Source organism: Lynx canadensis, chromosome A1 (genome assembly GCF_007474595.2).
Source record: "Lynx canadensis isolate LIC74 chromosome A1, mLynCan4.pri.v2, whole genome shotgun sequence".
NCBI classification, from domain to species: domain Eukaryota; kingdom Metazoa; phylum Chordata; class Mammalia; order Carnivora; family Felidae; genus Lynx; species Lynx canadensis.
In genome coordinates, this window is record NC_044303.2 from 120217847 (window position 1) to 120229480 (window position 11634).

The 11634-nt window shown below is 40.1% G+C and overlaps 1 pseudogene; it reads left to right on the forward strand.

Annotated features, from left to right (window-relative positions):
* Positions 1–11012: 11012 nt before the first annotated feature.
* LOC115527042 lies at positions 11013–11149 on the forward strand (annotated as a pseudogene).
* The last annotated feature ends 485 nt before the right edge of the window (positions 11150–11634 follow it).

The following is an 11634-nucleotide window of genomic DNA, read 5'->3' on the forward strand; positions in this document are numbered from 1 at the left end:
CTTGTTAGATTTCCATTGGCCCAACGTTTCCCCCAATGAAGCATTGATTCCCTCATACTTGCCAGCAGTATCTCTTACCTCAGCCTCCTAGGTAGAGACCTGAGGAGAGAGATAAGCTGCATACAGGGTGCACGTGAAGTGTAATGCTCTGCAGCTGTGTCTGTGGGAAGTGAAGTCCAGTTGAGAGCTAGGTGAGACAGAAGATCGACAGTAACCCCTAAGAGGTGTTTTGTATACATGTTAATTTGCAAATAGACCTTTTTCTTAAACAGATATGGGGTACAGTACTGCACAGTGGTTGAAAGAATGGGCTTTCATTCTGGCAAAGGGGAGTTTAATGGTAGCTTTGCCACTGTCTGTGGGATTTGGGGACACACAGGATTCTCATCTGTGAAATGGGGCCAAGAAAAGGACCTACTTGGTCAGCTTTTGTGAAGATTAGGTAAAATAAGTCATGTATGGCATTTCACACACTATCTGATCTCTGACAAGAACCGAAAAATTGGTAGGTAGTGTTACTGTTACCCCATTTCTGGCATTCATTTCTGTGATAATAAGACTTTATGTGTAGAGCCTTTAAATATTTTTCCCCCAAATCCACAAGTTGGTTTAGGAATAACTGATTATTTCTGTGTATAATTTGAGACACTGAAATGGAAGAGGAAAACTAGTTAGAGGGCAGCCGATAGAGACACACATGCAGAATTTCAGTGATGAGTTGCAGAGGAAGGAATCTGAATTTAATAAGTTCTCTGTTTGTTGTGATACAGCTTATCCACAAGCCAACATTTGGAAACTACTTTTATAGACTATAACTACCTCTAACCACAAGCTTTGACATTCCTATCAGTTCCAATAGGATTTATGAGATTTTGGGTGGTGTTTTTCTTTTATAACTTCCCTAAGGTAAAATCACACACACACGCACGCACGCACGCACGCACACGCATTTTTGTGGGTTTTTTGTTTTGCTTTTTCTTGAGGGTTTGGACACAGGGTACAAAGGAAATAATTCGAGTGCTGTAAATTGCTTGAGTTTAATTATTTTGGGGAATGTATAGAAAGAAGAAATGATGAGTTTCCCCCTAAACTTCCCAACTTTCATACATACTCTTAGTAACTAAAAATTTTAAAAGCGTTCTGTGTGGATTCGACTCTCAGTTATGCTTTACAGAGATTGTGTGTTTTGTGAACTCTGAGCACCAGTTGTGACTCCATGGCCAGCATGCGAGGCTAGCTGGCTTGCCTCCCCTCTGAGGAAAGCATGAGTTTACCCAGGAAACAGTCACTCAGTTTTAACATTGGCCTCAGCAAAACCTATTTGAAGGCAAATCCAGTGATCCTGAAAAATTAAAATCCGACTTGAACACCTTCCAAAACCAAGTTGAAATGACTTTTGGATTATCCATGGTAGTGGATTATTCACACCACTGCTCTTCTATTAACAAACAGTTATTGAGAGTTAACCATCTAGACGGTCTCAAAACTGTGAATGGGCACCGTTGCAAGTCTGTTGGACCCAACTCAGAACATGCTTCCATGTAAGATGTGTAAAGATCTGTGGTTAGACTCAGAGATCAGTGGTTCTCAAAGTGTGGTCCCTGACCAGCAACATCAGCATCGCTTGGAACCTTGTAAAAATTCAAGAAGTTCTTTAGCTTTGTTTCTGTTTTTTTTTTTTTTTTAACCTTTGGTTTTCAGAGAGACACAGAGTGTGAGCAGGGGAGGGGCAGAGAGAGAGGGAGACACAGACTCCCAAGCAGGCTCCAGGCTCTGAGCCGTCAGCACAGAACCTGATACGGGGCTCAAACTCACAGACCATGAGATCATGACCTGAGCTGAAGTCAGACGCTCAACTGACTAAGCCACCCAGGTGCCCCAGAAGTTCCTTAGCTTTTTGTATAATGAGATATGGATAATAAAAGAAACATTGTAATAGATGAAATGAACTGCCTTGTAAGTCTCCAATGACAGGATCCACTGGGTGTTGCATGGAAACCAATTTGACAAAAAATTATTTTTAAAAAATTATTTGTATACAAAAAAAAGAGATTCTTGCTTTAGGTGAGGCATTAGATGAGAAAGTTGCTAAAGTTGTTTGCCACACTGACATTATTTGCTATCAGCAAGAAGTGGGTGGTCAGTATGTTCGACCTTGGTGTCGCAGTTTAACTCTCATCCACGGTTCATGCAGCCACAAGAGTACTCATTACTTTCATGTGATTGCAAATCTTTTCCTGAGTTTTGCTGCAATACGTACATGTACTCCAAAAAATGTTTCAGAAACAATTTTACAAATGAGTCTTGTGATCAGAATATCTGAGGTTTAAAGACTTTAAAAAGTAATGAAAACCAGTAAAAGAAATCTGTGTCAGGGATGAGGTAAAAATGTTTTACATTACGATTTAAATCTATATTTTCATCCTTATGGATGGGAGATAATTAATAATAACATAGTTTATCAAGTTTTAGCCTAAATTGTTAGTGTCATGAATAATAAGGAAGTAACATTTGTGTAGTGCTTTGCAGAGTAAAAAGTGCCTCCCCAGATATGACCATGCTTTCTCCTTCTGGTGACCTTGTGAGCATTTATGATAATTACTCTCCTTTTATGAAAGAAGAACCTGGTATTGGGGAGTGCAGTTAGTTACTTATCTAGGATCACTGTTCTAATTAGTGATGCAGGAGGAAGTGGATGGAGTCTAGGCCATTGATTTTATAAAGTCCGTATTCTTTCCCCTGCACAAGTGGTTTTTAAATGATTTTACCTCAGGACCCCATTTACCAAGGACCCTGAAGATCTTTTCTTCACAGGACTTATATCTATAGACATTGACCATATTGTAATTTAACGTGAGAAAATATTAAAATACTTTCATTTATCTTGAAATTTTTTAATTTTTTTAAATTTAAATTTTAATTTTTTTCAATATATGAAGTTTATTGTCAAATTGGTTTCCATACAACACCCAGTGCTCATCCCAAAAGGTGCCCTCCTCAATACCCATCACCCACACTCTCCTCCCTCCCTCCCCCCATCAACCCTCAGTTTGTTCTCAGTTTTTAAGAGTCTCTTATGCTTTGGCTCTCTCCCACTCTAACCTCTTTTTTTTTTCCCCCTTCCCCTCCCCCATGGGTTTCTGTTAAGTTTCTCAGGATCCACATAAGAGTGAAACCATATGGTATCTGTCTTTCTCTGTATGGCTTATTTCACTTAGCATCACACTCTCCAGTTCCATCCACGTTGCTACAAAAGGCCATATTTCATTTTTTCTCATTGCCACGTAGTATTCCGTTGTGTATATAAACCACAATTTCTTTATCCATTCATCAGTTGATGGACATTTAGGCTCTTTCCATCATTTGGCTATTGTTGAAAGCGCTGCTATAAACATTGCGGGTACAAGTGCCCCTATGCATCAGCACTCCTGTATCCCTTGGGTAAATTCCTAGAAGTGCTATTGCTGGGTCATAGGGTAGGTCTATTTTTAATTTTTTGAGGAACCTCCACACTGTTTTCCAGAGTGGCTGCACCAATTTGTATTCCCACCAACAGTGCAAGAGGGTTCCCGTTTCTCCACATCCTCACCAGCATCTATAGTCTTCTGATTTGTTCATTTTGGCCACTCTGACTGGCGTGAGGTGATACCTGAGTATGGTTTTGATTTGTATTTCCCTGATGAGGACTGACGTTGAGCATCTTTTCATGTGCCTGTTGGCCATCTGGATGTCTTCTTTAGAAGACATTTTCTGCCCATTTCTTCACTGGATTATTTGTTTTTCGGGTGTGGAGTTTGGTGAGGTCTTTATAGATTTTGGATACTAGCCCTTTGTCTGATATGTCATTTGCAAATATCTTTTCCCATTCCGTTGGTTGCCTTTTAGTTTTGTTGGTTGTTTCCTTTGCTGTGCAGAAGCTTTTTATCTTCATAAGGTCCCAGTAGTTCATTTTTGCTTTTAATTCCCTTGCCTTAGGGGATGTGTCGAGTAAGAGATTGCTACGGCTGAGGTCAGAGAGGTCTTTTCCTGCTTTCTCCTCGAGGGTTTGGATGGTTTCCTGTCTCACATTCAGATCCTTTATCCATTTTGAGTTTATTTTTGTGAATGGTGGAAGAAAGTGGTCTAGTTTCAATCTTCTGCATGTTGCTGTCCAGTTCTCCCAGCACCATCTGTTAAAGAGACTGTCTTTTTTCCATTGGATATTCTTTCCTGCTTTGTCAAAGATTAGTTGGGCATATGTTTGAGGGTCTAGTTCTGGGGTTTCTATTCTATTCCATTGGTCTATGTGTCTGTTTTTGTGCCAATACCATGCTGTCTTGATGATGACAGCTTTGTAGTAGAGGCTAAAGTCTGGGATTGTGATGCCTCCTGCTTTGGTCTTCTTCAAAATTACTTTGGCTACTCGGGGCCTTTTGTGGTTCCATATGAATTTTAGGATTGCTTGTTCTAGTTTCGAGAAGAATGTTGGTGCGATTTTGATTGGGATTGCATTGAATTTGTAGATAGCTTTGGGTAGTATTGACATTTTGACATATTTATTCTTCCAATCCATGAGCATGGAATGTTTTTCCATTTCTTTATATCTTCTTCAATTTCCTTCCTAAGCTTTCTATAGTTTTCAGCATACAGATCTTTGAGATCTTTGGTTAGATTTATTCCTAGGTATTTTATGCTTCTTGGTGCAATTGTGAATGGGATCAGTTCCTTTATTTGTCTTTCTGTTGCTTCATTATTAGTGTATAAGAATGCAACTGATTTCTGTACATTGATTTTGTATCCTGCAACTTTGCTGAATTCATGTGTCAGTTCTAGCAGACTTCTGGTGGAGTCTATCGGATTTTCCATGTATAATATCATGTCATCTGTAAAAAGCGAAAGCTTAACTTCATCTTTGCCAAATTTGATGCCTTTGATTTCCTTTTGTTGTCTGATTGCTGATGCTAGGACTTCCAACACTATGTTAAACAACAGCGGTGAGAGTGGACATCCCTGTCGTGTTCCTGAGCTCAGGGAAAAAGCTCTCAGTTTTTCCCCATTGAGGATGATGTTAGCTGTGGGCTTTTCATAAATGGCTTTTATGATGTTTAAGTATGTTCCTTCTATCCCGACTTTCTCGAGGGTTTTTATTAAGAAACGTTGCTGAATTTTGTCAAAGGCCTTTTCTGCATCGATTGACAGGATCATATGGTTCTTATCTTTTCTTTTATTAATGTGATGTATCACATTGATTGATTTGCGAATGTTGAACCAGCCCTGCATCCCAGGAATGAATCCCACTTGATCATGGTGAATAATTCCTTTTTTATGCTGTTGAATTCGATTTGCTAGTATCTTATTGAGAATTTTTGCATCCATATTCATCAGGGATATTGGCCTGTAGTTCTCTTTTTTTACTGGGTCTCTGTCTGGTTTAGGAATCAAAGTAATGCTGGCTTCATAGAATGAGTCTGGAAGTTTTCCTTCCCTTTCTATTTTTTGGAATAGCTTGAGAAGGATAGGTATTATCTCTGCTTTAAACTTCTGGTAGAACTCCCCTGGGAAGCCATCTGGTCCTGGACTCTTATTTGTTGGGAGATTTTTGATGACTGATTCAATTTCTTCGCTGGTTATGGGTCTGTTCAAGCTTTCTATTTCCTCCTGATTGAGTTTTGGGAGTGTGTGGGTGCTTAGGAATTTGTCCATTTCTTCCAGGTTGTCCAGTTTGTTGGCATATGATTTTTCATAGTATTCCCTGATAATTGCTTATATCTCTGAGGGATTGGTTGTAATAATTCCATTTTCATTCATGATTTTATCTATTTGGTTCCTCTCCTTTTTCTTTTTGAGAAGCCTGGCTAGAGGTTTAGCAATTTTGTTTATTTTTTCAAAAAACCAACTCTTGGTTTCGTTGATCTGCTCTACAGATTTTTTAGATTCTATATTGTTTATTTCTGCTCTGATCTTTATTATTTCTCTTCTGCTGCTGGATTTAGGCTATCTTTGCTGTTCTGCTTCTATTTCCTTTAGGTGTGCTGTTAGATTTTGTATTTGGGATTTTTCTTGTTTCTTGAGATAGGCCTGGATTGCAATGTATTTTCCTCTCAGGACTGCCTTCGCTGTGTCCCAAAGCATTTGGATTGTTGTATTTTCATGTTCATTTGTTTCCATATATTTTTTAATTTCTTCTCTAATTGCCTGGTTGACCCATTCATTCTTAGTAGGGTGTTCTTTAACCTCCATGCTTTTGAGGTTTTCCAGACTTTTTCCTGTGGTTGATTTCAAGCTTCATAGCATTGTGGTCTGAAAGTATGTTTGGTATGATCTCAATGCTTTTATACTTATGAAGGGCTGTTTTGTGACCCAGTATGTGATCTATCTTGGAGAATGTTCCATGTGCACTCGAGAAGAAAGTATATTCTGTTGTTTAGGGATGCAGAGTTCTAAATATATCTGTCAAGTCCATCTGATCCAATGTATCATTCAGGGCCCTTGTTTCTTTATTGACCGTGTGTCTAGATGATCTATCCATTTCTGTAAGTGGAGTGTTAAAGTCCCCTGCAATTACCACATTCTTATCAATAAGGTTGCTTATGTTTGTGAGTAATTGTTTTATATATTTGGGGGCTCCCGTATTCAGCACATAGACATTTATAATTGTTAGCTCTTCCTGATGGATAGACCCTGTGATTATTATATAATGCCCTTCTTCATCTCTTGTTACAACCTTTAATTTAAAGTCTAGTTTATCTGATATAAGTATGGTTACTCCAGCTTTCTTTTGACTTCCAGTGGCATGATAAATAGTTCTCCATCCCCTCACTCTCAATCTGAAGGTGTCCTTAGGTCTAAAATAAGTCTCTTGTAGACAGCAAATAGAAGGGTCTTGTTTTTTTATCCATTCTGATACCTTATGTCTTTTGGTTGGCGCATTTAATCCATTTACATTCAGTGTTATTATAGAGAGATATGGGTTTAGAGTCATTATGATGTCCATAGGTTTCATGCTTGTAGCGATGTCTCTGGTACTTTGTCTCACAGGATCCCCCTTAGGATCTCTTGTAGGGCTGGTTTAGTGGTGACGAATTCCTTCAATTTTTGTTTGTTTGGGAAGATCTTTATCTCTCCTTCTGTTCTAAATGACAGACTTGCTGGATAAAAGATTCTTGGCTGCATATTTTTTCTGTTCACCACATTGAAGATCTCCTGCCATTCCTTTCTGGCCTGCCAAGTTTCAGTAGAGAGATCAGTCATGAGTCTTATAGGTCTCCCTTTATATGTTAGAGCACGTTTATCTCTAGCTGCTTTCAGAATTTTCTCTTTATCCTTGTTTTTTGCCAGTTTCACTATGATATGTCATGCAGAAGATCGATTCAAGTTACGTCTGAAGGGAGTTCTCTGTGCCTCTTGGATTTCAATGCCTTTTTCCTTCCCCAGATCCGGGAAGTTCTCAGCTATTATTTCTTCAAGTACACCTTCAGCACCTTTCCCTCTCTCTTCCTCCTCTGGAATACCAATTATGCGTATATTATCTCTTTTTAGTGCATCACTTAGTTCTCTAATTTTCCCCTCATACTCCTGGATTTTTTTATCTTTTTCTCAGCTTCTTCTTTTTCCATAATTTTGTCTTCTAGTTCACCTATTCTCTCCTCTGCCTCTTCAATCCAAGCTGTAGTTGTCTCCATTTTATTTTGCAGTTCATTGATAGCATTTTTTAGCTCCTCCTGGCTGTTCCTTAGTCCCTTGATCTCTGTAGCAAGAGATTCTCGGCTGTCCTTTATACTGTTTTCAAGCCCAGCGATTAATTTTATGACTATTATTCTAAATTCACTTTCTGTTATATTGTTTAAATCATTTTTGATCAGTTCGTTAGCTGTTGTTATTTCCTAGACGTTTTTCTGAGGGGAATTCTTCCGTTTCATCATTTTGGATAGTCCCTGGAGTGATGCGGGACTGTGAGCATTTCCCCTGTGCTGTCTTGAATAACTTGCGTCGGTGGGCGGGGCCGCAGTCAGACCTGATGTCTGCCCCCAGCCCACTGCTGGGGCCACAGTGGGACTGGTGTGTGCCTTCTCTTCCCCTCTCCTAGGGGCGGGATTCACTGTGGGGTGGCGTGGCCCATCTGGGCTACTTGCACACTGCCAGGCTTGTGGTGCTGGGGATCTGGCATATTAGCTGGGGTGGATCGGCAAGGTGCACAGGGGCGGGAGGGGCAGGCTCAGCTCGCTTTTGCTTTTCCTTCAGAGATCCGCTTTGGGAGGGGCCCTGCGGCACTTGGAGGGAGTCAGACCCGCCGGAGGGATGGATCTGCAGAAGCACAGCATTGGGTGTTTGCTTGGTGCAAGCAAGTTCCCTGGCAGGAACTGGTTCCCTTTGGGATTTTGGCTGGGGGATTGGCGAGGGAGATGGCACTGGGGAGTGCCTTTGTTCCCCGCCAAGCTGAGCTCTGTCGTCAGGGGCTCAACAACTGTCCCTCCTGTTGTCCTGCAGCCCTCCCATTCTCTGAGCAGAGCTGTTAGCTTATAACCTTCCAGATGTCAAGTCCCCCTTGCTGTCGGAACACACTCCGCCCGGCCCCTCCACTTGTGAAAGCCAGACTCAGGGGCTCTGCTTGGCCAGTGGGCCGCCCCTCCACCCTGGCTCCCTCCCGCCAGTCCTTGGAGCGCGCACCGCCTCTCCGCCCTTCCTACCCTCTTCCTTGGGCCTCTCGTCTGTGCTTGGCTCCGGAGACTCCGTTCTGCTAATCCTCTGGCGGTTTTCTGGGTTATTTAGGCAGGTGTAGGTGGAATCTAAGTGATCAGCAGGACGCGCGGTGAGCCCAGCGTCCTCCTACGCCGCCATCTTCTGAAATTTTTTAAAAATATTTTTTAAATGTTTATTTATTTTTGAGACAGAGAGAGACAGAGTGCGAGTGAGGGAGGGCCGGGGAGAGAGACAGGGAGACAGAATCCGAAACAGGCTCCAGGCTCTGAGCTGTCAGCACACAGCCTGATGCGGGGTTGAACCCATGAACAGTGAGATCAAGACCTGAGCTGAAGTCAGCTGCTCTACTCACTGAGCCACCCAGGCGCCCCTATCTTGAAAAAAATTTTTTAATGTTTATTCATGTTTTGAGACCAGGGGCCAGAGAGAGAGAGAGAGACCCAGAATCTGAAGCAGGCTCCAGGCTCTGAGCTGTCAGCACAGAACCTGACACGGGGCTTGAGCTCATGAACCATGAGATTGTGATCTGAGGCGAAGTCTGACATTTAACCGACTGAGCCATCCAGGCACTCCATTTCATTTAAAGTATTTCATTTAAAGTAACATAAATAGGGGCACCTGGGTGGCTCAGTCGGTTAGGCATCCGACTTCGGCTCAGGTCATGATCTCATGCTCCGTGAGTTCAAGCCCCGCGTCAGGCTCTGTGCTGACAGCTCAGAGCCTGGAGCCTGTTTCAGATTCTGCGTCTCCCTCTCTCTCTGACCCTCCCCTATTCATGCTGTCTCTCCCTGTCTCAAAAATAAATAAACATTAAAATATTAAAAAAAAATAACATAAATAAACCAATCACACTGTAATGCAACTATGTATTTTTTACTTAAAAAATACTTGGCAAAACAACAAAAAAATGACAGTATTTTTGCAAAAACAACAAAAATGTTATGTCTTTGTAAATTTGAAAATATTTTTTAAAGGTTTGGATTAATAGAAGACAAGTAGCCTCTCACATTTTCTTTTGCATTTAATTTGTTTCAAGGGGATGGTTTGATTGATGGGTGTAGAAAAAAAATTGACCATCTAGATATACATGGTTGGAAATGAAGGCAGTTTTTAATATACTTTAAAGATGATTGTGGATGTTTTTCTTTGTTACTACACCAGAACTCAACCGGTGATAGTCTGTTGAAAACCAGTTGTGATATGGAATGTGTACTCTTTTCAGTGAACTTTTTGTATTCTGTTACATTAAAATACAGTGGTCTACTTGCATTTTGAATGAGTATTTTACCAATGCATGATTTGATAAAATCATGCTCTGGTTATTTGGAAAATACTAACTTAATGAGTTGTGAAGTTTTTTTCAAATACCATCATAATTTATTGTATAGTCTCAAAAAAAAAAAATCACACATGTTAATGGCACTACCGATCTTACCAGAAAGGTCCTGACATACTGAGAAGCTTTCAAGTTCATGGTTTCAGACACATGGTTTTCAAAATTCTCATTTTTCCATTCAAATTTCATCTTTAACAAATACCAGTTTTTCTTAAAGTTACAGGCTCACTTCATTATTCTCAAGAAATTCTCAAGAAAATTATCTTTATGCCACATTTCCAAGTCTTAATGACTAGAGTTTATGTTTAATAAGGGGAGGAAAAAACAAACTTTGAAACTCAAACATTCACATAAGCAGTTTTGCTCAAGACAATCCCACTTTGGGTGTGCAGCATTAATGTCTCATGCATACCTCCCAATTCATCATTTCTTCACATACAGTGTTAAAAAGACGTGTACTCAAGATTGAGAGTCAGTCAAATAAAGTATACATCTTCAACAAGGATATTCTTTGGTGATATATATATATATATATATATATATATATATATATATATATATACACATACATACATACATACATTATGGTAGAGAATACAGTGTTTCCCAGTAGTACAGTCTGGTGGTACTGACTTGATTTGTACAAAGGCATCAGAAATTTTACACGCCATAGCTTTTGCTCTGTTAGTACAAATATCAACCCAGTGTGAACAAGGCAGTGTTGGTATACTCTGAACACAGTTCTGAGCTCATGGGTGCCCTGGAAATGTCTTGGGGACTTTGCTGTTCTTAGAATTGCTGCCTTAAATCCAATCTGCCTTTCTCTTGAGTAGCTAGAGTTTGAACAATTCAATTCTGTGCTCCTTTTTTGAGTGACCAATTCAGATGCCAAATGTATTACTGTTGCTTACACATCTCTGATTTTGTGATTCTCATGGCCCATTTTGATGAGCCAGTACATTGTAGTCCCACTAATCTTTCTATTGACTCCCTATGAATCGCTTCTCAGCCTTTTGGCTAAGATCAAGTGTAGTATCTATTAACTCCCTATGTTTTCTCTAGGTCCTGCGACTATTCACATACTTTTTCTTCAACTAGGAACACCACTTCCCTCCAAACTGTGAGGGTAACATATACTCAGATATAAGCTAAATATCATTTTCTTAATAACATGCTCATTGATACCTACATTTGAACTTACTTTTAAACATCTGTTATATGCTATGGAATAGGAATTAGTCATAAATTTGTAAATTTTGGATATTCTTTTTTATGAGTTTAATGTCTATATCATTCACTTTTTTTTAAGTGTATTTATTTTTGAGAGAGAGAGAGAGAGAAAGTGTGAGTTGGGGAGGAGCAGAGAGACAGGGAGAGAAGACAGAATCCCGAGCAGGCTCCATGCTGACCTGGGGCTCAAATCCATGAGCCGTGAGATAATGACCTAAGTTGGAGTTGGATGTTTAACCGATTGAGCCAGCCAGATGCCCCTGTATCATTCACTCTTAAATCAGCCCCCGACAAGTGCCTGTTATGCAATATTCACTCAATAAATACTTGTGTATTATATATTCTTCACAGTCTGGAGTACAGGTGACCCAAAATGTTAACTATTTTTC